Genomic DNA, 26,386 nt, shown 5'->3' with positions numbered 1-26,386 from the left:
CAGTCCTTGTAATGAACACTCAGGACTGATCTCCTTTAGGATGGTCTGGTTGGATCTCCTTGCAGTCCAAGGGACTCTCAAGAGTCTTCTCCAACACCACAGTTCAAAAGCGTCAATTCTTCGGTGCTCAGCTTTCTTTATAGTCCATCTCTCACATCCATACATATTTTTTTCTGATACATTTCCCAAGCCAGGCATCGAACCAAGGTCTCCTGCATTGCAAGCAGATTCTTTACCAGTTGAGCCACAAGGGAAGCCCTTCGGCTCCAAAATGTCCTCTGAGAAGGGAAAAATGGGGCCAGAAAGGGAGGTGGGGAAAGGAAAGTTTTCAACAAAGGATGCCATCATGTCACTGCCTCCATACTGGCTAGATGCCACCTTGTCTGTTTTGCTAAGATTTTAGTCTGTGTCCTGTCTTTCCCCTTGGATCATCGGCTCCAGTCATAGTCAACACTGCTATTTATCAAGTGCTTACAATTCAGACCGATTTCTTAGAGTGGCCAGGTGAAGGAGAAGTCGTATAATTTCCCTCTTAAAATACCCAGCCCAGGCTGTCCGCATCCAGCAAGTGTCTGCCGGTGGTAACGGTGGTGACATGGGAATGACCAACACCTGGGTGTCACGCACGCTCTTTCCTCCTCTCGGTGAGGCAGCTGTGGGTGCAGAGTGACAAAGCGGGCCAGGCCAGCTCTTCCCAGGTGACTTATGACCACCGGTGTGGTGTCACAGAAGCCGTCTCTCTGCAGATAACACTCCCGGGGACCTGTCATGGGGCCCGATCGTCTTACCCTCAGATAAATGACATGGTGGTACCCTGGGGGACGTGAAGTCACTGTTAACATGCAGAAAGATAGCTGTCGTTCATTCAACAAGTACTAAGTTGTTGAAATACAACAGGCGCGAGCCCCTGTGAAAGAATTGTTGAATGGCTCTGTTGGGCAGAGAGGACTCCACGTGAAGTGATGGTGCTGGGTTAGTTGAGCATCACTGAGGAGTTTGCCAGGTGTCGCCTGGAGGTGGGGAGGAAGAACACGTGTGGCCCATGAGAGGGACTGTAAACATCCTTGATGGCCCTGGGTGGTCTGGGGACCCTGCGTGCCCATGTAGGGGATGGAGGAGGGGCGTGGAGAGTGCAGGCTGAGATCTTTCCATTGAAGGTCAGCGATTGAGCCCACCTGGGCAGCCCTCAGGGAACCTGCCTCCAGCAGGACTGGACATCCCCAGAAAAAGCCCTTCTGGTCGGCTGAGATTTCTGGAGAGCAGCAGGTCTCCCCTATGTGCACACGGCCCTGTGACTTTCTTTTAATTTTAATTGGATGGAAATGTTCCCCCAATATTTCGGACAACATTTTCAGTGGCTTCACAGTTTTTCTTTCGTCCATTCTTTTTCTCCTCCAGACAGCAGGATCTTTTTTATTTTCCTCATCTAAAGACTCCTGTGGACAAATCCAATGAGGAGCACTCCTCATTGGATCAGAGGTGGGAAATCACAGCCCTGCTTCGGTCGGGGGGGTGGGGGGGGGGAGCGGGGCGGGGAGGCAGTGTCCCTGCATCAGCCTCTGGGCAGAACCCTGGGGTTCCCAGGAACACAGTTTGAAAACATCCAAGTGGTGGAAACAGCACTGGACTGCAAGTCAGAAGTCCTGGGGAAAGCCCAGCTCTAGTACGCACTAGTCTCGTGAGCCGAGGCCAGTCTCGTAGCCACTCTAAGGCTTTGTTTCATCATCTGTCAAACGGGAGATGATAGCATGAGTCCTGCCTTTACCCCAGGATTATCATGGGAATGAAATGATAATGAAATCTGTGGACAGCCCATGCACACTTGAACGTTTCCCCACCCCAAGGTTCTATTGTCCTTCACGTTATACACACCGCTGGCTGCTTAAAATGCACTGGCTGTAACTGAGCATCCTTCTGCAGGGTCAAGAAATTGGACATCATAATTCTGAATTCTGAGCCATCACACACCGCAGCTCTCAGAAATCAAAGGGAGGCAGGCCCTCTCCCAGAGCCTGATGGCTGTGACTCCGTGTTAATTCTAATGTCTGTCTTTCTAGTTTTCTGCCTCCTTCCTTGGCAGACTCCCGGCTGTCACTTCTCTCTGCGCCTCCTGTCTCGCCCCTGGTTTGTTGCCTCTCATCCATGGTGGCCTTGACAACTGGATAATGAATTTTGTGAGAACTGCATGTAAAGTGAAGGTACTCAGGCTCAGGTAAAGTGTATAAGTCGTGCACCAGCTATGTACCATCTGCTCAGCAGCTAACGATCCTTTTAGCTTCTGTCTCGCCCGTGCCTCAGATGAGTGAGGCTGCATAACAGAGAAACTGCCGTCCTGCGTTCTTGTTACTTATGAGCCATCATTTCCAATCTTGTGCTGGGCTTGGGAGCCACCAGCCAACCCTCACGCGTCCCCTCTTGCTGCACAACCCATAGGAGGCCCCCGGATCAAAGCAGTTGACAGGAACGGGTGTCCTGGCGCCAAGTTCTCTGACCGCAGGTTCTCGCCACCTTTGGGATTTTTGGTTTTCTTTCCTCTCATGTGCCTTGCTCTCTGTTCCACCAAGTAAGAACTGAGATTTCCTGAGGGCTTCCGGCCTGCCAGGCCTCGTGCTGAGCCCTTTGCATTCTTTATCACAATCCATACTTAATACAACACAAGGAAAGAGATGCCATTGTGTCCTTCTTCCAGGTAAGAAAGCTGAGCTGAGAGAGGGTGACTAGCTTGCTCAAGGTCACACAGCCTTTTAAATGAATTCGTTTGGCTGTGTTGGGTCTTCGTTGCGGCATGCAGGGTCTTTTGCTGCAGCACATGGACTCTCTAGTTCCGGCGTGCGGGCTTAGTGGCTCCATGGCATGTGGGATTTTAGTTCCCCGACCAGGGATCGAACCCGTGTCCACTGCACCACCAGGCAAGTCCCAAGGTCACACAGTGCTCTCCAGAGTCCCCTCTCCTGGGCTCTCCACAGTGAACCCCAGACCCCGCCGGATCCTGGGTGTCCAGATTCTCTCCTGCAAAAGGTGAGTGGTCTGAGCCAGAAACCTGACATGCGCCAGTTAGAGAACAATGGGAGGAGAAAAATGAACAATGTGGAGAACAATGAAAAGTATCCTCTGGAGAGCAGAGGGGGGCCCCTCAGGGCTCGGGGAGGCCCTGTACTGAGTCTTGGCAGGAAGACCCAAGACCAAGGCAGCTTCAGGTGGCATGCTTTCTGGAGCAGTAGGAAGGTTGCTTGAAAAATACTGCCTCCACCTGCTGGCTGTTGCCTGGAAATTCCCTTCCCTGGGATTCAACCTTCCATTTCACAGTCAAGAGTAAAACTTAAGATATAAAGACCTCCTACTTCTGTGGCCATATGTTAACATTCATACTAAAATGTAAATGACTGATACCAGCTCCTTTTAAGATCCGTGGAGGGTTTCGAGAGAAGGAAGAAGCACCCAGCGGTGCTCCTGTGGGTTTAAGAAAGGATGGGAAAGGAGGTGGGGCATCGCAAAGTGAGGAGGGAAGCTCTAATGTGAGCCAAGGGATGCAGAGAGGACACCGAGAGATACAGACTCTACTAGCTCTGCAGTTTTGGATAAAACTAGTGCTGGCTCCACACACTCACTCTCTGAGACCATCAGAGGTGTTCCCTGCACAAAGGTACATGGGGTAAGAGCCTCAGTTGGAAAGCTTTCAGTAGTAAAACCTGAGATAGAAAGCCCAGAGACAAATCCACGGACCTATGGACACCTTATCTTTGACAAAGGAGGCAAGGATATACAATGGAAAAAAGACAACCTCTTTAACAAGTGGTGCTGGGAAAACTGGTCAACCACTTGTAAAAGAATGAAACTAGAACACTTTCTAACACCATACACAAAAATAAACTCAAAATGGATTAAAGATCTAAATGTAAGACCAGAAACTATAAAACTCCTAGAGGAGAACATAGGCAAAACACTCTCCGACATGAATCACAGCAGGATCCTCTATGACCCACCTCCCAGAATATTGGAAATAAAAGCAAAACTAAACAAATGGGACCTAATGAAACTTAAAAGCTTTTGCACAACAAAGGAAACTATAGCTAAGGTGAAAAGACAGCCCTCAGATTGGGAGAAAATAATAGCAAATGAAGCAACAAAGGATTAATCTCAAAAATATACAAGTAACTCCTGAAGCTCAATTCCAGAAAAATAAATGACCCAATCAAAAAATGGGCCAAAGAACTAGACAGACATTTCTCCAAAGAAGACATACAGATGGCTAACAAACACATGAAAAGATGCTCAACATCACTCATTATCAGAGAAATGCAAATCAAAACCACAATGAGGTACCATTACACGCCAGTCAGGATGGCTGCTATCCAAAAGTCTACAAGCAATAAATGCTGGAGAGGGTGTGGAGAAAAGGGAACCCTCTTACGCTGTTGGTGGGAATGCAAACTAGTACAGCCGCTATGGAGAACAGTGTGGAGATTTCTTAAAAAAACTGGAAATAGAACTGCCATATGACCCAGCAATCCCACTCCTGGGCATACACACTGAGGAAACCAGATCTGAAAGAGACACGTGCACCCCAATGTTCATCGCAGCACTGTTTATAATAGCCAGGACATGGAAGCAACCTAGATGCCCATCAGCAGATGAATGGATAAGGAAGCTGTGGTACATATACACCACGGAATATTACTCAGCTGTTAAAAAGAGTTCATTTGGATCAGTTCTAATGAGATGGATGAAACTGGAGCCCATTATACAGAGTGAAGTAAGCCAGAAAGATAACATTACAGCATACTAACACATATATATGGAATTTAGAAAGATGGTAATGATAACCCTATATGCAAAACAGAAAAAGAGACACAGAAGTACAGAACAGACTTTTGAACTCTGTGGGATAAGGTGAGGGTGGGATGTTTCGAAAGAACAGCATGTATATTATCTATAGTGAAACGGATCGCCAGCCCAGGTGGGATGCATGAGACAAATGCTCGGGCCTGGTGCACTGGGAAGACTCAGAGGAATTGGGTGGAGAGGGAGGTGGGAGAGGGGATCGGAATGGGGAATACATGTAACTCCATGGCTGATTCATGTCAATGTATGACAAAACCCACTGAAATGTTGTGAAATAATTAGCTTCCAACTAATAAAAAGAAAAAAGAAAAGAAAAACCTATTGTGCAAAAAAAATTCGCCAGGCTTTATCTTTTTTTAATGCGTTGACCTGAAGATTGGTTTCGGAAAACTGTCTGTACTGAATGCTACATGGGCGTTTAAATGACCATGTGTGGGTGTGCAGGAAACCCCATACATACATAGAGGAGGCTCTCACCCAGAATATGCTCCAGGATTTGTTAAGTTCAATAGCACAGGCCTCCATCAGAAGGCAGAAAAAATGTTAAATTTCAACTGACCACGAATCCTCCCTTTACAAGTAAGAGTCAAATTCTCGCTCCTTCCTACCTCTCAGGCGCCCTGCCCTTCCTGAAGGTGCTTTGCCTTCCTGGAAGATTCATTTCTGGAGCTTTCATTTTGCTGTCTTGCAAGACAGGTTTTTGTTTTATTCTTTAATCGCAAATTGGTATAGGTTCACTTTAAAAATCTCAGCCAGTAAAGAAATAATCTTTCAAAGTGAGTCATTCCTTGATTCTCAAGGTACCACCTCCCCCAACCCCATTCCCTAAAGGGAATCACAGTTTAGCATAATTCTCATTTTTTCCTTCCCTCTTTCCATCCACATACATATATACTTTCTTTTCAGAAATGAAATAATTCTATTATACTTTCCCTTCACCTGATTTCCTCACCTCAATTACAGATGACTTCTCTTTAGGATAAAAGGAGCTTTTTAAGTGGTTACATAGCGAGTGCCAAATTCTTTTGTCATTTACAATCTCTATTCGGAGCTCTTTAAATTTTTGTTCTGAATGTCTTGTTCTTGTGCATTTGGGTGCTCTGAAATATGTCGGCGAGGTTAACTCATTGTGTCAAGCATTGTTAGCAGCAAGATGCTTTTCTGGAAGGAAGTGAGGATAATTTATATATGAACTCACACCTGGATCTAAAAAAGTAGGAAGTGGGAGAGGCTTAGAAATGTGAAAGTCCAACCTGAACAGTATCACTTTAAAAGAGGAGTACAGCAATTACTTTCCTTTTCTGCTGCCTATTATTAAGGGGCCCTGGAGAGAAGCAAGGTCACAGCTGCCTGGTTGCATAGGTCACTGTAGTGACTTGAAACAGCACGGCAGGTGAAGCAGAAGAGTTAGCTTGGGAGAGATGAGCCTTCAGGGGCTCTGACTCAGGCCTTGCATCCCTCCTTTCTGGGCTTTCCCAGTCTAGGCTTTGTGGAGAAGGCTGGGGGCTAGGGGATCCTGAGTCTAACGTGGGTTTGCCAGGAATCTCACATCCATCCTGTCTGGCTTCCTTGGTCTCGCTGCTCAAACTCCGTGACCCCAGTCCTGATTCTGCTCCTCTCTCCTCCAGTCAACCAGAGTGGAGTTGACAAAAGCAGTACCTCTTTCTGGGATGGTCGTGGGCACCTACATTGCCAAACAACTGAGGAAGATGTCAAGGAAGTCTCATTGCACAGAGCAGACATGTCCCAGAAAACTTGGGCCCACGCTGGCTGCAGGAAGACCTCAATCTGCTTACCAGGTACAAGCTTAAAGGGAAGCACGTTTGCAAAATGGACTTTGGGTTTGGAGTGTGAACAAACACACCTTGCATTAGCTCTCCAACAGCACAGAGTAGGGTGTTTTGGTTTGCATAAATCAGGAGCCACTTCTGCAAAGAAAATCCATTGTTCAGGAAGGAAGCAGAGTGTTAAAGAATATCATGCAGAAGTTTCAGTGCTTTTGCGGAGATGATTTGGTTGGTGTTCTGACTAAAAGAGGGTTAAGCAGAAAAGGCTTTTTGTTTCAACCTCTGTGTCTGGAAATATCTCTGAAATGTCCCCATTTGATTTCCAGCCTTGGTGCCTAGCACCCAGGGAACAGAATTCAGTTTTTGATGACTGACTGACATTCTTTGCTTCCGGGTCTTTCTGCATTTTAGTTCATCATGGCGTCAGGCACCAGAGAGAAGCGTAGAAAATGTGGAAGACATTTGGCATTTGGTCTACAGAGTATTCAGACTCGGAACCAATGGGAAGTTGACGGTCCAAAGGACAAGGGGACTCGTGATGCAACTTGTATTTGTTTTGTGGTCGTCTGTTTGCTCCTCAGAGTCAAGTCTAGACTTTACCATCATCTCAGGCAAGACACTTGTGGGCGGGCCTCCCTGGGCAGTGAGAGGAGCTGAAATCTAGGCTCTTACGTGGCCCTCACGTCTGTGTCCCTGAGACCCACGCCACTCTGGTCACTTGAGCATTCCTGTTAATTGCTGTTTTGCTGAATGCTGCCTGCCCTGAGCCAGTTGGGAAATTCATCAAGCACGGACACGCTGGCTCCAGCGGCAGGACTCGCCATGAGAGCAGCAGACATATATCACTGTGACCACAGAGCCCCCCGGGGAGCGGGACACGCCGCGGGTCACCACCTGGCACCCCTCAGGATGATGATGGTCTTTAAACTTGGCTGCTTCTCCCGAACGCAGCCTGGGGGTGATGTGAACACAGCTGGGCAGAGACCCGATGATCCGGGATGAAGGGTGCTTTGATCCCACGCAGCCTCGCCGCTAGAATTCTGGGGTCTTTGTCCTGCGATGGACTGAGGGGAAGACCCTGGGATGGGCGGGGGAGTCTTTGACCGCCTTGGTCATCAGTCTCCCCACCGGTACTCTGCAGTCGCTGTGTCTCCTCGCGCATGCGTGGCATGTCCGCGTCCCCGAGTGTGTCCTCTTCTTTGAACTCTGATCTTCCCCACGGCAGCGTGTGGGGAGCAGGGGCACTCTGTCATTTGACAGAGAGGAGGCTGAGCCCCGCGGGGCGGGGTGACTTGCTCAGGGTCACACTGGTAACGTGGGGAGGCTGGGCTGGGACTGGGGACCCCGACGCCAGTCCCTTGGTCTTTCTTCTGGTCTTTGAAGGCAGCCCACAGTGCTTTCAATTCTAATCGTGCCTCTGTGCCCTCAGAAGAGCGGCCACTGTTCCTGTTTCCAGATGGGGAAACCAAGGCACAGAGCAGTACTGATTGCTCCTGGTCACTTGGTGAACTGGTTGTGGAAGGAAGCCTAGAAATCAGATTGTCTGAATCTCAGGCCAGGGTTTTGCTCCCAAATGAGCAACTTCTTTAGTCCCGTGCATTCCTGGTGGGCTGTGGGATGCCCACTGCAAGCGTCCTGAGCAAGGAGCCTCCACAAAGGAATCCGGAAGGTGTGACGGGGAGGGGAACAGCTGGTGAGCACAGGTGGGCTGGGACCACCTCCGGGGAGCCAGGTCTGCAAATGTGACGACCCCTGTGGGTCACCCTACACACTGCTCCTGTCCTTCTGTCCCCAGTCCTGACAGGCCTGCCCAGAACCTGCTTCTCGATCCCTGCAACAGCCTCCACCCTATTCAGCTTCCTCCCAGGACCTCTCTGCCGATGGTCTCTAGAACCCCCAGGGTGGGGGTCTTCCTTGGGACAGACCTTCCTCTCTCCTGCGTGGCCATTCTGAGGACATGGAGCTGCTCTAAGGAACTGATTCAGCCCTACCTGGTGAGGGCAGAGAGTCATCCCCCTCCACACCTCGCCTCCTGCTCTCCTGAAGACAGAGGACACCCAAAGGAATGTCGGGACTCAGAGCTTGTCTGAGTCGCAATGACACAGCCAGTGAAAGGAGTTTAAGCAAACAGAGAGGCTCCTCCAAGGGTGTTTGATGGAGGTTAGGGTGAGGAGAAAGTCTCCAAAAGACGAGAGGAACCACCAGGCCTAAACCCCTTCCTGCTGGTCAGGGTAGGAACATGGATGGTGAGCCAGAGGCCTAAAGGGGAACCCCAGAGAGAAAGAAAACCCAACCGTGGTTCTTCTGGGGCTAAAGTCCAGCTCCATGGAGCCCTGTATCCAGCCCTCCTGCACTTCTGGGAGGGAGGGGACGACTCCACCTGGAGCTGAAAGGATTGTGTGGGTGAACCTGGGGACTATGATGAAGTATCTAGTCTACCTAAGCTTCCCACTTAAATATAGACTCCATGAAGTCAGAGCCCTTGTCTACAGGCTTGTTTGTCTCCCTAGCATCTAGACCATAGTTAGTATTCAAATATTCATTAATAGTTTATATATAATATTATGTTACAGGTATATAACATAGTGACTCATAATTTTTAGAGGTTATACTCCATTTGTAGTTACTATAAAATATTGGTTATATTCACCATGTTGTACAATATATACTCATAGTTTATTTTATACACAGTAGTTTGTACCTTTTAATCACGTGCCTCTATCTTGCCCCTTCCTCTTTCCCTCTCCCCACTGGTAACCACAAGCTTTTTCTCTGTATCTGTGAGTCTGTTTTCTTTTGTTGTTAATGTTCCTAGTTTTATATTTTAGAGTCCATGTGTAAGTGATGTCATATAGTATTTGTCCTTCTGTGACCTGTTTCACTTAGCATAATACACTTCAAGTCCATTCATGTTGTTGCAAATGGCAAAATTTCATTCTTTTTTATGGCCGAGTAGTATTCCAATAGTATTCTTTACTCATCTGTTGACAGACGCTTAGATTGCTTCCATATCTTGGCTGTTATAAATAATGCTGCCATGAACACTTGGGTGCATGTGTCTTTTCAAATTAGTATTTTCATTTCTTCTGGGTATATATCCAGGAGTGGGATTGCTGGGTCAGGTGGTAGTTCTATTTTTAATTTTTTGAGAAACTTCCATACTGTTTTCCACAGTGACCACACCAATTGCCATTCCCACCAACAGTGTACTGGATTCCCTTTTTTCCACATCTTTGCCAACATTTTTTATTTGTGGTCTTTTTGATGACAGCTGTTCTGATAGGTGTTTCTCTGATGATTAATGATGTTGAGTATCTTTTCATGTGTCCCTTGGCTATCTATATGTCTTCTCTGGAAGAATAGAAAAAACTTTTCTATTCAAGTCTTCTGCCCATTTTTAAATTGCATTTTTTTTTTTCCTGATGTTGAGTTGTATGAGCCATTTATATATTTTGGGTATTAATCCCTTATTGGTCATATCATTTGCAAACATTTTCTCCCATTCAGTAGGTTGTCTTTTCATTTTGTCTTTTCATGGGGGTTTACTTGGCTATGCAATAGTTTTTAAGTTTAATTAGGCCCCATTTGTTTATTTTTGCTTTTGTTTCCTTTGCCTTAGGAAACAGATCCCCCCCCAAAAAATATTGCCACATTTATATCAATAATGTGTGTTCTGCCATGTTTTCTTTTAGGAGTTTTATAGTTTCCTGTCTTACATTCAGATTTTTAATAATTTTGAGTTTATTTCTGAATATGGTGTTAGAAAATGCTTTAATTTCATTCTTTTGCATGTAGCTGTCCAGTTGCCCTGGCACTGTTTAATAAAGAGAATGTCTCTTCTCTATTGTATATTCTTGCCCCCTTTTATACATTGACTTTAAGTGTGTGGGTCTATTTCTGGGTTCTCTAGTCTGTTCCATTGATCTATATGTCTGTTTTTGTGCTAACACCATTAATATTTTGATTATTGTAGCTTTGTAGTATAGTCTAAAGGCAGGGAGCATGATACCTTCAGCTATGTTTTTTCTCAACATTGATTTGGCTATTTATGGGCTTTTGTGTTTCCATATAAATTTAAAATTTATTTGTCCTGTTTCTGTGGAAAATGCCATTGGTATTTTGATAGGGATTGCACTGAACCTGCAGATTGCTTTGGGTAGTATGGTCATTTTAACAATATTGATTCTTTTAGTCCAAAAACACAGCGTATCTTTCCATCTATCTTATCTTCAGTTTCTATCATCAGTGTCTTAAGAGTGTGCTGAGTTCAGGTCTTTTACTTTCTTAGGTAGGTATATTCCTAGGTATTTTATTCTTATTGATGCAGTGATAAATGGGATTGTTTGCTTAATTTCTATGATAGCTTGTTAGTATACAGAAATGCAACAGATTTCTGTATATTAATTCTGTATTCTGAAACTTTACCAAATTCATTGATGAGCTCTAGTAGTTTTCTGGTGGTGACTTTAGGATTTACTATGTATATTATCATGTCATCTGCAAACAGAGACAGCTTTACTTCTTCCTTTCCAATTTGGATTCATTTATTGTTTGATTTTTGGGGCTAGGACTTCCAGTATTATGTTGAATAAAAGTGGTGACAGTGGGCATCCATGTCTTACTTCTGAGTGTAGGCTTTTTACCATTTAGTAAGATGTTAGCTGTAGGTTTGTCATATATGGCCTTTATTATGTTGAGGTAGGTTCCCTCTATACCCACTTTCTGGAGAGTTTTTATCATAAATGGATAATGATTTTATCAAAAACTTTTTCTAAACTTACTGAGGTGATCATGTGGTTTTTATTCTTCAATTTGTTAATGTGGTGCCTCCTAGATGGCACAGTGATAAAGGATCTGCCTGCCAGTGCAGGAGACACAGAAGACATGGGTTTGATCCTTGGGTCGGGAAGATACTCTGGAGGAGGAAATGGCAACCCAGCTTTCTTGCCTGTAGAAGCCCATGGACAGGCAGCCTGGCAGGCCACAGTCCGTGGGGTCACAAAGAGCTGGACACAACTGAGTGACTAGCATGCATGTGCTTGTTAATGTGGTATGTCACATTAATTTTGCAGATATTGAAAAATCCTCACACCCCTGAGATAAATCCCACTTGATCATGGTGTATGATCCTTTTTATGTACAATTGGATTTGGTTTGCCAATATTTTGTTGAGAATTTTTGCATCTTTGTTCATCAATGATATTGACTTGTAATTTTCTTTTTTTGCAGTATCTTTGTCTGATTTTGGTATCAGAATGATACAGGCCTTGAAGAATGAATTTGGAAGCACTTCTTTGGTGCTTTTTTTGGGGGGCGGATAATTTTGGGGGGGATATTTTTCTGGGATAGTTTGAGAAGAAGCCATGTTAACTCTTCTAAATCTTTAGTAGAATTCATCTGTGTAGTCATTTGGTTGTGGACTTTTGTTCGTTGGGAGTTTATTTTTTTAAATCACTGATTCAATTTCATTACTGGTAACTGGTCAGTTCATATTTTCTCTTTCTTCCTGATTCAGTGTTGGGAGATTATACTTTTCTAAGAATTTGTTCCTTTCTTCTAGGTTGTCCATTTTATTGGTCTATAGTTATCTGTGGTAGTCTCTTATGATCTTTTGTATTTTGTTGCTATCAATTGTAACTTCTCCTTTTAAATGTCTGGTTTTATTGATTTGGGTCCTCTCTCTTTTTTTCTTTTGATCTCTCCAGCAAATCTAAATAAGAGCCTTGCTCTCATTCAGGCAGGATTCTACTCAGGTAGAATATTCTTGGTTGTAGGTTTTTCTCTTTCATTAGCTGAAATATGTCATGCCATTCCCTTCTGGCCTACAGAATTTTTGCTTAAAAGTCAGTGGATAGCCTTATGGGAGTTCCCTAGTATGTTATTTGTTGTTTTTCCCTTGTTGCTTTTAATACTGTATTTTTTTTTGCCATTTACAGTGAGTCTTGTCTTTCTCTTTGGGTTAATTCTGTTTGGGACTCTCTTCTTTCTGGATGTGGATGTCTGTTTTCTTTCCCAGGTTAGGGAAGTTTTTCAGCTATTATGTCTTCAAGTATGTTGTCAGTTCCTTTCTCTCTACTCCTTCTGGGACCCCTATAACATGAATATGAGTGTGCGTGATGTTGTCGCGGAGGTCTTTTAAACTGCCCTCATTTCTTTTCTCTGTTCAGCGTTGGTGATTTCCACTCCTGTGTTCCAGCTCGCTGATCCATTCTTCTATATCATTTAGTTTACTACTGATTCCTTCTAGTATATTTTTCATTTCAGTTACTATATTCTTCATCTCTGTTTGTTCTTTATATTTTCTAACTCTTTTTGTTTAAATCTTCTAACTTCTTCCTCTGTGCATCACTTCTGAGTTCTTTGATCATCTTTACAATCCTTACCCTGAACTCCTTCTTGGGTAGATTGTGTATCTCTATTTCACTTGGTTATTTTTCTGGGCTTTTAAAAATTTTATTTTTTAATGTGGAACATGTTGTTCTTCTGCCTAATTTCACCTAAATTGCTGGTTTTTATTGTTTATTTTTATATATCTGGTAGGGTGGTACCTTTCCCGACCTTGGAGAAGTGGCCTTCTGTAGAAGGTATCCTGTGAATCCCAGCAGTGCAGCCCCCTCAGGTTACTCTATGAAGGCCGAGTAGGACCCAGTTTGTTCACATGGATGTTGATGGATCTGGGTGGCTTCTAGTTTTTCTCTGTGAAAAGAAAGCTGCTATAAAATTTATACACAAATCTTTGTATGCACATATGCTTTCATTTCTCTTGGGTAAATATACAGAAGTGCAATGTCTGAATCATGGTAGATGTAAGTTTAACTTTTAAAGAAACTGCCAAATCATTTTCCAAAATGGTTATAACATTGATTTTCAAATATTAAGCCAAACTTGCATTCCTGAGATAAAACATACTTGACTGATGTGCATTTTCCTTTTTATATGTTGCTAAATTCAAGTTGCTAGTTTTGTTTAGAAATTTTATATCAGTGTTAATGGGAGATATTAATCTGTTGTTTTCCTGTAATGGTTTTGTCAGGTTTTGCTTCATGGTATTGCTTAGAATGAATTAAAAAGTAGTTCATTCTCTTCAGTATTTTGAAGGAGCTTATAGAATTGGTACTTACTTCCTTAAATACTTGGTAACATTTACCTATGAAGCTATTTGGGCCTGGGGTTTTCTTTGTGGGGTAGTTTTTAAACTACAAATTTAATATCTTAATTAGATACAGTGATATTCAAATGATCTGTTTCTTAATTTTTTGAGATATAATTCACATATCATAAAAATCACTATTTAAGAATCCAGTGGTTTTCAGTACATTGGCAAGGTTATAGAAGCATCATTACTACCTAATTCCAGAATGTTTTTGTCACCCCAACATAAAACTTCATTCTTATTGGAAATCACACTCCATTTTTCCCCAGCCTCTAGCCCCTAACACTACAAATATATTTTCTGTCTCTATGAATTTGCTTATATTTTGTATATTTCATATAAATGGATTCATACAGTATGTGGCCTTTTGTAACTGACTGCTTTCACTTAGCATTAACAGTTTCAAGATTCATCCTTATTATAGAATGTATCCTTTTTTATGACCTAAAGACAAAACAATCTTGAAAAAGAACAATGTTGTCAGACACCCTCCTGATTTCAAAACTTATGACAAAAATCTCACATCTTATATAAAAGTTAACTCAAAATGCATCAAAGACCCAAATGTAAGAATTAAAACTATAAAACTTTAAGCAATGATGGGTTAAATCTTCATGAATTTGGATTAGGTAATGGTTTCTTAGTTTTGACACCAAAAGCAAGAGCAAGAAAAGAAAAAGTATGTCAACTGGATATCATCAAAAAGAAACACTTTTGGTTTCAAAGGGTAACACCAAGACAGTAAAAAGAATAACCCAAAGAATGGAAGAATTTTTTTTTTTTTGCATACTGTTTATATGATAAGAGATTTGCATCTAGAATATGTAAAGAACTTGTACAATTCTATAAAAATTTTAAAATGGATGGGCAGAGGATATGAATAGACAGTCTCTCAAAGAAGATACACAAATGGACGATAAACATGAAAAGATACTCAACAGCATTAAACATCAGGGAAATGGAAACCAAAACCACAATGACATGCCACTTCACATCCACTAGGACGGCTAGAATAAAAACAAAATCTCACGTGTGTGTGAATATTTAGAGAAATTGAACCCTCATACATTGCTGGTGAGAAAGTGAAATAGTGCTGCCATTTTGGAAAACATCCTAGTAATTCCTCCAACAGTACCTCCAACAATAATTCAACTCCTACGTATATAATCCAAGAGAAATGAAAACCTCTGTAATTCAAAACTCAAAACTTGTACATGAATGTTCATAGCAGCATTAATCAAAAAACCCCAAAGTGGAAACAGCTGACATATCCATCAGCTTAAGGAATAGATAACCAAAATGTTGTACATACAGTGGAATGTTATTTAGCAGTAAAAAGAAAGGAAGTACTAAAATCTTCCACCACATGGATGAACCTTGAAAACACTAAGTAAAAGAAGTCAGTCACAAAGAATCACATATTGCACAATTCTATTTATGTGAAATGCCCAGAATAAGCAAATCTATAAAGAAAATAGATTTCTTGCTTGCCTAGGATGGTGGGGAGGTGTGGAGACTTTGGGGGATGGTGACTAAGGTGGGTGAGATCTTTTTGGAATATGTTTGAGGACGTTTTAAAATTGATTCTGGTACTACATGCATGACTCTGAATATGCTAAAGCCATTGGATTGTACACTTTAAATGGGTGAATTGTTTATTTCAGCTGAACTGTTTTTAAAAGAGTTTAAAGGCAAATATAAGCCAGTATTCTACTGAAAAAGGGATACGCTAGCTGGTAGCACTTTTTCAGCTGGCTGAATGCTGGGGTAGTGAGCTCTGGTCCCTTGGTGGGAGCCTGTGTTCCCAAGAAGCAGGCCCTGGGCCTCAGTAAGTGTCCAGTGGGGAGAGATGGAAGAAGGAGGCCTGTGGGAGTGCTGGGGGACAGCAGCAGGGACGTGGGAAGAGACCCGCAGAGAGAAGGGCGGGCCGAGGACACAGGGACCATCAGTTCCTGTCTCGGTTCCCTCTCTGCTCACCGTGGGGTGCGGGGAAGGTCACAGAACCATTCTGTTTGTCTCGTGTCCTCTTGGGAAAGCAGAATCAAGTGCCCCCTGTTTTATGACTCTTCCCTCATCACGGAAGGCAGCAGGGGAGTTCTCGAGTTCTGAAGCTGAGCCCAGTTGCATCAGCTGCTCCGGGTCCCTAGAGGCAGGCCTGGTCCACCTCTGCTCCTTATTAGCGGTGGGTCTTAGATGAACCTCTCAACCCCTGGGGCTCCCTAGTCCTCAGCTGTCAAGTGAGAGCAGTAAGTAATGTGACCTGCCTCCCTCAGAGGGCTGGTGGGAGGATCCAGAGTTACCAAGGATGGGAAAGAATTTCCAGGATGCACTATTGTGAACTGCGGTAAAATTTTCAGGTTTGAAATGACGATATTGGTCCCCTAGCTATAGTAGCCATCACCTGTTTACACTCTCATTAGCGTCTGACCCACCCACCATATGCAAATTGGTTGGGGTCAGGGTTGAGGGCAGCTGGTGACCACAGAACAAAGCTCACATAAAAAGCCAAGACAACCAGACTTACAAGCTTAGTCTTTCGGCTTCAGACTCCTCTGCCTTCATCACATGATCTACAGACAACCTCCTTCCTCCAGGGTGCTGGCCTGTGAAGCCAGGCTGGGACGGTCACTCTGGGCTCACTCTCTTACACAGGGAATTGTGACTCCAATTCCAAAATAAACAGTGTAGGGATGTAAAATGGGAAATATTCATCTCCAAGAAGATGAGTCCTGCAGATCACAACTGTTTAACTGAGATCACCTCCAGGAGAATGCATGGTTTCTGCAGATGGCGGCAGTTCTGCGTAGAAGGTGCAACACAGAAGGACATCTTCATGGCCATACTCCAGAGGCCCTGACATCTTGGAAACCTGCCGTCCAGGTCATCTGGGGACACAGGAGGGGCCAGCATGGCCCAGCAGGGAGACCAAGGAACAGCTCCTCCGTGCCTGCTGTCAGAGGTGTGGTGGAGAGCAAAGGGCAAACATGGTGTCATGGACAAGAGCAGGAAGCAGGAATAGGAGCGCAGGGCAGCTCTGGGACCAGGGCTTGGCTCTCGGTCACTGCTCTGCGTGCCCAGATGTGGAGTTGCTGCTCATCTAAATGAGCCTCTCTGGGGAGGCGAGGCCCTGCTCTCCAGGCTCTGTAGGGTAAGGTATGCAGAGGTAGGGGTTTGGGCGCTCATAGCAACCAGGATCCATGCTGATTGGTCATTACCAACATCTGTTTTGATTGGTAGGTCCCAAACCTGAGCAATGAAGTATTTTGAATATCACTCAGTGTATAACCTCTGTACTAGAATCACTTTGGCTAAATGGCCAAAGTGTTGAAACTAAGGCAGGCAGCTCCCTATTCTGGTCCCTCTTTGGATTAAATACACTTCCCCCAGTGCACTGCTTCCTAATCCATCCATTTTGACAAGTGCATTCAAATAAAGGCTTTCTGAGCTTTTCCTCTTCACTCCTTCAATTTGTATCTTAGAAGAGAAAATAAAACATGGTCAACTGTCTCAATAAAATTTACTGTTAGTGAAATTGAGCAGGACCCTGTGGGGCTCCTGGGCATGGAAGCCATTCTGTGTCCCCCACTTCTTATTTGTAGGAAATAGGCTTCCGCCTCCATGACCGTCTTTGAGTCCTAAAGGGCAGGTTCAAAGAGTTGCTAATAGGGATGGGAGGGGATGTAGAGGCAAGAGAGTTGCAGTGAAGAAACAATAGTGCAGGCTTGGGCAGGGGCCTGGTTCTGCCTCAAAGGATACACACGATATCTTTGAACTCGTCTACAGAACTGAAACTTCCAACAAATGGAAGATGTTAACTTGATGAAGCATTCTTCATTCCAGAAAGAAGGTCACAGTTTGATAACCTCAAGAACCAGAGACGCTTATCAGGAGACCACCTGAGGTCAGATTAAAGAAATGCAGTGAAAGTGAAAATTGCTCAGTCCTGTCTGACTCTGTGACCCCATGGACTGTAGCCTGCCAGGCTCCTCTGTCCATGGAATTCTCCAGGCAAGAATACTGGAATGGGTGGCCGTTCCCTTCTGCAGGGGATCTTCCCAACCCAGATCTCCCGCATTGCAGGTGGATTCTTTACCATCTGAGCCACCAGACCCCACACAAACCCTGATGCTTATTAGCAACCTCCCCCAACCCCAACCACTGCTCTAAAACTCCTCACCAAATCCCCCCAGCTTGGGACACACAGATTTGAGAGTGTGAGCCTGCCATGTCAATAAAGCTTTTCTACTTCACCCAAAACTCTTGAGAATCGATTCTGCACTGGTGCACAGAGGCTGAGTTTTGGCATCATTAGTGGTCAAATTTCAGGTATCAGAATTCCCTCCAATGGTGATTCATGGTCATAGTGAAAAAAAAAAAAAAAAAGAAAGAAAGAAAAGGAGCTACTGTTCACTGAGTCCTTCCGAGATAGCTGACACACACATTACAGACATCATCTTCTCGACTCTCACACAGCCCTGAGAAGTAGAATCTATCATGAGAGGATGGAGCCAGCCGTCAGAGGCTTGTGAGGAAGGTGAAGTAACTTGCTCAAGGTTCCACGGCAGCAGTGAGCATCTGGCCACCCTGCCTCTGAGGGGGGCCTGGTCCTGCTTCCCAGGGGATGGCACACCCAGGAGAGCCTGTCCCGTGTTCCCACGGAGGCAGTGGGAGGCACAGCTGCCACCCTGGGTGGGGAGGTGAGATTCACACCCTAGGCAGCGTAGGCACCTCCAGGCAGAATGCAGCCGAGGGCCAGCATGTTCAGCCTCCTGGGCTGGAGGCCACGGCGCTTGACCCTGCTCTCTTAGAGGCCAAATGATCTGAGTTTACCTCTTTTGCAATAAACATGTTCTTGCAAGCTTACTCTTCCCACCCAGCAAACAAACTTCCCCAGCTTCCTACCTGAAGAGATCCCTGGGACAAAATTATGCATGTTCAAGCTTTCCTGGTGACTCAGTGGTAAAGAATCTGTCTGCCAATGCAGGAGACACAGGTTCGACCCCTGGTCCGGGAAGATCCCACGTGCTGCAGAGCAACGAAGCTCGTGCGCCACAGCCTTAAGCCTGTGCTCTAGAGCCTGGGATCCACCCCTGCCGAGCCCTTGCACACTAACGGAGGCCCGCAGACGCTAGACCCCATGCTCCACGACGAGAGAAGCCACTGCGGTGAGAAGCCCGCATGCTGCAACTCTCACTGTTGCAGTGAGCCCCTGCTCACTGCTGCTGCTAAGTCATCACTTCAGTTGTGTCCGACTCTCTGCGACCTCATAGATGGCAGCCCACTGGCTCCTCTGTCCCTGGGATTCTTCAGGCAAGAATACTGGAGTGGGTTGCCATTTCCTTCTCCACCCTGCTCACTGCAACTGGAGCAACGAAGACCCAGCACAGCCACAAATAAATATTTTTAAAAAGTGTGCACATTTACACTGTACTTTTGGAATGACTGGAAAAAAAAAAAAACACCATGTATAGTCCAGTCGTTAGCATTTTGGAGTTTTTCCTTCTCGTCTGTTTTTTATATATCATTCTTCTCTTCTCTCCTTCCTTTAAACTGTTTTGATCATACCGTCCATCCAATTCTGTATCTTCCTTTTTAAACCTTAATCCTTATTACATATACAGTTTCTATGTTATTCTAAACTCTTCAAAGTCACCATTGAAAATGGCTGTATATCTTTCTATTTAATGGATGAACATAGTGTACTTAACCATGCCTTACCCTCCAACATGAATTTGTTAAGTTTAAATTTTCATGTCTCAGGTTTTCTTTAAGTAAAGAGGTAGTATTTGCCAAGATCTGAGTTCCATGTATCTAGGAATCATAGTTGGTTATGCAGGTTGAATAGGGATTTTTTACTTTGGGATGAATTTAAAATTGTACTGAGGTAGAATGAGAGGATACTATAAACGATGTCCCTGAATCTCAGTAAAGCATTTAGCTCAGTCTCTTAGGACGTCTTTGTGGACGATGAAGAAACATGGGTCAGATCACTATGAAATCATGTGAATTCACAACTGGTTGGACAACTAAACCCAAAGGATTCTGACTTAGGGACAGTGTCACCCTGGAAGGAAGTAGCTGGCGGCCGTGAGACTAAGCCTTTCACCTGATCTCTTCACACATTTTAAAATCGTTGATATGGGTGAAGTCAAAGAAAACAGGCTTGTGAATTATGAAACTGTATGGGATAAGATTATGTGATAAAGCAAAGAGCCAAAAGACCTTGTCAGGCTGGAATATTTGCCAGAAGCCAAGAAGGTGAGACTTATCAGGTAGAAGGTTAAAGTTTGGTACTTGGGCTAAAAATCAACGATATGAATGTGAATGAACAAACAAACAGTTGTGTCTGAATCTTTGCGACCCCATGGACTGTAGCCTACCAGGCTCCTCCATCCATGGGATTTTCCAGGCAAGAGTACTGGAGGGGGTTGCCATTTCCTTCTCCAGGGGATCTTCCTGACCCAGGGATCAAACCTGGGTTTCCCATATTGCAGGCAGACGCTTTAGCCTCTAAGCCACCAGGGAAGCCCATGGACCTGAATAGGGCATACCAAACTTAACAGAAGTTAGCTGGCTACAACCTCAATATGAGCCGATAGAGTGACATGGCTGCCCCGCAAAATATCAGCGCAATTACCTCTGCTTCACTGACCACTCTAAAGCCTCAACCGTGTGGGTCACAACAAGCTGTGGGCAATTCTTAAAGAGGTGGGGATACCAGGCCATCTGACCTGCCTCCTGAGAAACCTGTATGCAGGTCAAGAAGCAACAGTTAGAACCGGACATGGAGCAATGGACTGGTTCAAAACTGGGAAGGGAGTACGTCAAGGCTGTATATTGTCACCCTGTTTATTTAGCTTATATGCAGAGTACATCATGCGAAATGCCAGGCTGGAGGAAGCGCAAGCTGGAATCAAGATTGCTGGGAGAAATTTCAATAACCTCAGATATGCAGATGACACCACCCTTATGGCAGAAAGAGAAGAGGAGCTAAGGAGCCTCTTGGTGAAGGTGAAAGAGGAGAGTGAAGAAGTTGGCTTAAAGCTCAACATTCAAAAAACTAAGATCAATAAATGCTGGAGAGGGTGTGGAGAAAAGGGAACCCTCTTACACTGTTGGTGGGAATGCAAACTAGTACAGCCGCTATGGAGAACAGTGTGGAGATTTCTTAAAAAACTGGAAATAGAACTGCCATATGACCCAGCAATCCTACTTCTGGGCATACACACTGAGGAAACCAGATCTGAAAGAGACACGTGCACCCCAATGTTCATCACAGCACTGTTTATAATAGCCAGGACATGGAAGCAACCTAGATGCCCATCAGCAGATGAATGGATAAGTAAGCTGTGGTACATATACACCATGGAATATTACTCAGCTGTTAAAAAGAATTCATTTGAACCAGTCCTAATGAGATGGATGAAACTGGAGCCCATTATACAGAGTGAAGTAAGCCAGAAAGATAAAGAACATTACAGCATACTAACACATATATATGGAATTTAGAAAGATGGTAACAACAACCCTATATGCAAAACAGAAAAAGAGACACAGAAGTACAGAACAGACTTTTGAACTCTGTGGGAGAAGGTGAGGGTGGGATGTTGTGAAAGAACAGCATGTATATTATCTATGGTGAAACAGATCACCAGCCCAGGTGGGATGCATGAGACAAGTGCTCGGGCCTGGTGCACTGGGAAGACCCAGAGGAATCGGGTGGAGAGGGAGGTAGGAGGGGGGATCGGGATGGGGAATACGTGTAAATCTATTGCTGATTCATGTCAATGTATGACAAAACCCACTAAAAAAAAAAAAAAAAACTAAGATCATGGCATCCAGTCCCATCACTTCATGGGAAATAGATGGGGAAACAATGGAAACAGTGACAGACTATTTATTTGGCTCCAAAATCACTGCAGATGGTGACTGCAGCCGTGAAATTAAAAGACACTTGCTCCTTGAAAGAAAAGCTATGACCAACCTAGACAGCATATTAAAAAGCAGAAATATTACTTTGTTGACAAAGGTCTGTCTAGTCAAAGCTATGGTTTTTCCAGTAGTCATGTACGGATGTTAGAACTGGACCATAAAGAAGGCTGAGCACTGAAGAATTGATGCTTTCGAACTAAGGTGTTGGAGAAGACTCTTGAGAGTCCCTTGGACTGCAAGGAGATCAAACCAGTCAATGCTAAAGGAAATAAACACTGAATATTCATTGGAAGGACTGATGCTGAAGCTCCAGTACTTTGGCCACCTGATGTGAAGAGCTGACTCACGGGAAAAGACCCTGATGCTGGGCAAGATTGAAGGTGGGAGGAGAAGGGGATGACAGAGGACGAGATGGTTGGATGGTATCACTGACTCAATGGACATGAATTTGAGCCAACTCCAGGAGATGGTGAAGGACAGGGAAATGTGGCGTGCTGCAGTCCATGGGGTCACAGAGAGTTGAACACGACTGAGCGACTGAACAATAACAAAATACCAACAACGTGAATGGAGAGTCATTTATGGAGCAGAGATGTCATGCTCCCACTGACTCCACAAGGTATCTGTTCTGGAAGATTTTAGGAAAGGGTATGACAAGTAGGTCAGTCAGTGAAAGGACAGTCAGAATATGTGACCTCTAGAAACACTGTCATCTAAATAGCCAACAAGGCAGTATGCTCAGTGGATAAAGCATGACCTCTGAAGGCACTATGAGGTGGTTATTCTATTAGGCTTTGAAACTTTGAAACCCAACTCTGCCATTTACTAGCTGGGGGACCTGGCACAAGTTACTGTCTGTGCCTCAGCGTCTTCATATGATGAATGAGATACATACTATTTTACTAAGGGCCCTACTATCTATTGGGGTAGAGGCATCATCATAAATGTATAAGATAAATAATCACAATAGCATGGAGATAACTGCTAAGGACAACCGGAGGAAGGTGTAATTAACTCTCCCTGGAGAGCAGGTGAAGCTTTACAAAAGTGGGGCTTTTGAGTAGAGTTTGCAGGGGTAAGTAGGGGTGTGTGTGGGAGCAGAGGGGACAGTGTGGGGGACTAGACCTATCACCAGGTATTTTCCAGAAAATGATGAGAAGTCAGTGATGTCACAGCAAAAGATGACTGGGGTGGCAGCAAATGAGGCTACAGATGACGGTTGTTCTCTCCCAGCTCTAAGTGTGGTACCGACTGAGAAGCTACCCATGAAAGTAAGGATAAACAGAGCAATCAGATGCTCCCCTCGAGTCTTCCGTGTCTATACTGCTGTCTCCTCGACAGACTACCACAGTAAAGGATGAAGGAAGAAATCACATTTCAGGAGAAGATGAAAAAGGATTTGATCCAGTTTTCTAATCCTCTTTCTTCAGTATCAACACAGGAATATCTGCCTATAGAATAAGGCAGTGTGTCATGTTCCTGAGATATTTATAACCTTGGAGTCCCTAAGTAGAGAGATTGGAGCCAGTACTGGAGCAACTGGGATCCTTCCCACCAAGACTGAAGGGATAGAAGATGCTATCTGAAGAGAGTTCCCTTCCCAGCACATCTCCTAGGCATAAACGAAGGAGGAACACGTTATTCAACACTTACTCCCAGACTCTCCATTTCATTCCATTTAATAATATTCATTAAGCATGCTACAGGGATGTAGAGATAAGTCATCAACACTTCCTTCAAGGTGCTTGTGTGCTAGCATGAAAAGATTCTCAGCCACGCAGAGCCGTACATCACTAAATGTTAGGGCTGGCCATTTCTGATCATGATGGAGTAACCAGTGCTGGATTTGCCCTCCTGCTGAAATCAAGTATAAAACAAAACAAACAGACACAGCAGTTTTTAGGGATTCAATAGAGTCCCTTGGACTGCAAAGAGATCCAACCTAAAGGACATCAGTCCTGAGTGTTCATTGGAAGGACTGATGCTGAAGCTCAAACTCTAATACTTTGGCCACCTGATTCGAAGAGCTGACTCATTTGAAAAGACCCTGATGCTAGGAAAGATTGAAGGCGGGAGAAGAAGGGGACGACAGAGGATGAGATGGTTGGGCAGCATCACCGACTCAATGGACATGAGTTTGAGTAAACTCCGGGAGCTAGTGATGGACAGGGAGGCCTGGCATGCTGCGTCCGTGGGGTTGCAGAGAGCAGGACATGACTGAGCGACTGAAGAGGCTGTATATGATCCTTGAGAGAAGGGAAAGAAACACATCAGGTGAGCTTCGTGTTCACCTGACGCTCTGCCTGCGTAGATTTCCCAACCACCGCACAGGAAGCTGGGATGGAGCAGAGCACGGCTGTCTGCCGAGTTGAGGAATTAGAGGCTGGGGTCTGCAGCTGCAGAAGCACTGGAGCCCGTGGGGCAGGATACTGGAGAGGAAGGAGCTTCATGTGGTAGGTGGGGGAGATCCCCCCCAGACCTCTGGCTGAAGGCTGGTCTGCACATACACAGGGTGAGATCTAGCAAAGAGTAGTTACTTTGGAACTTATAGCGGAACGCGGATAGTAGACGTTGCAGAAACCCTGGACATGTAGGAGTTTCGATCTAGCCAGAAGGGGAAACTCCTTATTCACACTCCAGACATTAAAGTGAGATAACAGCAAGGTCATACCACAGGAGTAAGGATCACGGTCTGGAGTCAGGTTCACTCTAGGCCTGCCCTGTTGAAGCATGAAATCAAGCTTAAACAGGATCAAGGATCCTGTAATTTACTATGGGTGAATTAACTCCCCATCAGAACAAAATTCAACACCTCATTAAAGGAAGACAATATAATTCAAGCTTCTTTCAGGGTATCAACTGTAATATCCACAACCAACCAAAAATTACTAGAAATGCGGAGAGGCAGGAAAAGTGACCCAAATTCAAGGAAAACAAAGTCAATAGGAAACAGATGCCGAGATGTCCCAGATGTTCAAATTAGTAAAGACTTTAAAGCAGTTTTCATATGTTCAAGGATGTAAAGAAAAATATGATCTCAGTGAGTAAAAAGATGGGGAAATCTCAGTATATAAGTGGAAACTATGAAAAAGAACCAAATAGAAATTCTAGTTAAGTACAGTACCCAAAATGAAAACTTCATCCAATGAGCTTAACAGCAAATTAAAGATGGCAGAAGGAAAGGTCAAGGAAGTTGAAGACAGAACCGTAGAAATTATCCATTCTGAAAAAGAAAAAGACTGGAAGACAGTCTTTTGCAACATATCAAGCTGAGTAACATACACATAATCAGAGCCCAGAAGGAGAAGAGAAAATGGGGACTGGAAAAAATGATTGCTGAAAACATCCCAAATATGGTGGGGGAAAATACATATATCTGAGAAGCTCAATGAATTATCTAAATGGGATAAGTACAAAGAAAACCATACCTGGGCACATCACAATCAAGCTTCTGGAAGTTAAAGATCAAAAAAGAATCTTGAAAGCAGTTAGAAAAAGACATTACATACACAATGATGTATGTATGTATGTAAAAATGATCCATATGAAGACATTCTCTTGAGAAACGTTAGAGATAGGAAATAAAGCATGGACATTTTTAAGTACTGAAGGAGAAAAATATAGATTCAGAGCTTTCTGTCCTGGGAAAATAAACTTTTTAAATGAGAATAAAATAAAGACACTTTCTAGATAAAAGAATATGTCCCCAGCAAGCCTGAACTACATAAAATACTAGCCACTCTCTAGCATTCCTAGCAAGACTTCCTGCTTCTTGAATTCTTCTGGAGCTTTGGAGCTCACCATAGGAGATGGCAGCTCTAATTGTGAGTAGGTGAGTGAGTAGGCTGGTGTTGACAGTAAGGAGGGAGGTGGTGATCTCCTTGTGCTATTTAATCAACCATTCACCCCCAGTGGAGAACCGGACCCACAGGTGTATGGGAAGAGTGAACTCTGACATTCAGAGGAAGGCAGAAAAGGATGGCTGGTATGCACTGGGACAGTCAGGCCAGCTGTCAGAGCAATGAAGTCCTTGCAGACCGGTTGGGAAGTAGCCACTGCTCCAAGCCCCGTTCCCTCGCTCATCACCTTGGCCTCACTCCCAGATACTCCCAGACATCCCTATGATCGCGCAATAAAGGATCAACTTCTGGCAAGCAGGGCACCTCCAGGACTCTGCCAGCTTCCTTTCGAATTGGTTGGTGCGTGGGTCATGCCAGTTATTAAAGGTTTATAATATCACCACTGGAGCTAAGTGGGGTTGCTTCCCTGGGTGTAGGGTTCTGGCAGTGGGTAGAGAAGGACCCAGGAGGCCTAGGGACAGAATGAAGACTCTGCTGTTGGGGGTAGGGGTGCAGTAGGAACCAGGGAAGCTCTGAAAGCCAACAAAATGAACTTTTCCAGGTCAGTCTGAGGGTTCAGAGACACTTGACTCTAGAACAATCTCTGTTCTAATCCTCTAGGTCATAGTTTTCCCTTTTAAAATGAGATATTTCATAGCCTTTTAAATAAATCTTTTCACCTCCACTTGATTGAGAATAACGTTCTTAGCAGCTTAAGAACTTCTAGCTGGGCCCCGCACCCCCCCACGCAAGTTGTCCTTCAACAAGTCCACTTTAACCTGGGACCTCAGGAGTGGCTGGACCCCTCCCAGTGCCTGCACTGTGGACCCCAG

General features: G+C 44.4%; 1 protein-coding gene across 6 annotated transcripts in view; it reads right to left on the bottom strand.

Annotated features, from left to right (window-relative positions):
• Positions 1-26,386, bottom strand: part of MAPK4 (mitogen-activated protein kinase 4) — a 166,569-nt gene that overhangs the window by 27,596 nt on the left and 112,587 nt on the right. The window lies entirely within an intron of this gene.

Source organism: Dama dama, chromosome 27 (assembly GCF_033118175.1).
Source record: "Dama dama isolate Ldn47 chromosome 27, ASM3311817v1, whole genome shotgun sequence".
Taxonomy (NCBI): Eukaryota; Metazoa; Chordata; class Mammalia; order Artiodactyla; family Cervidae; genus Dama; species Dama dama.
The sequence above is the reverse complement of the archived record's forward strand: the minus strand, read 5'-3'. Positions and strand labels throughout refer to the sequence as shown.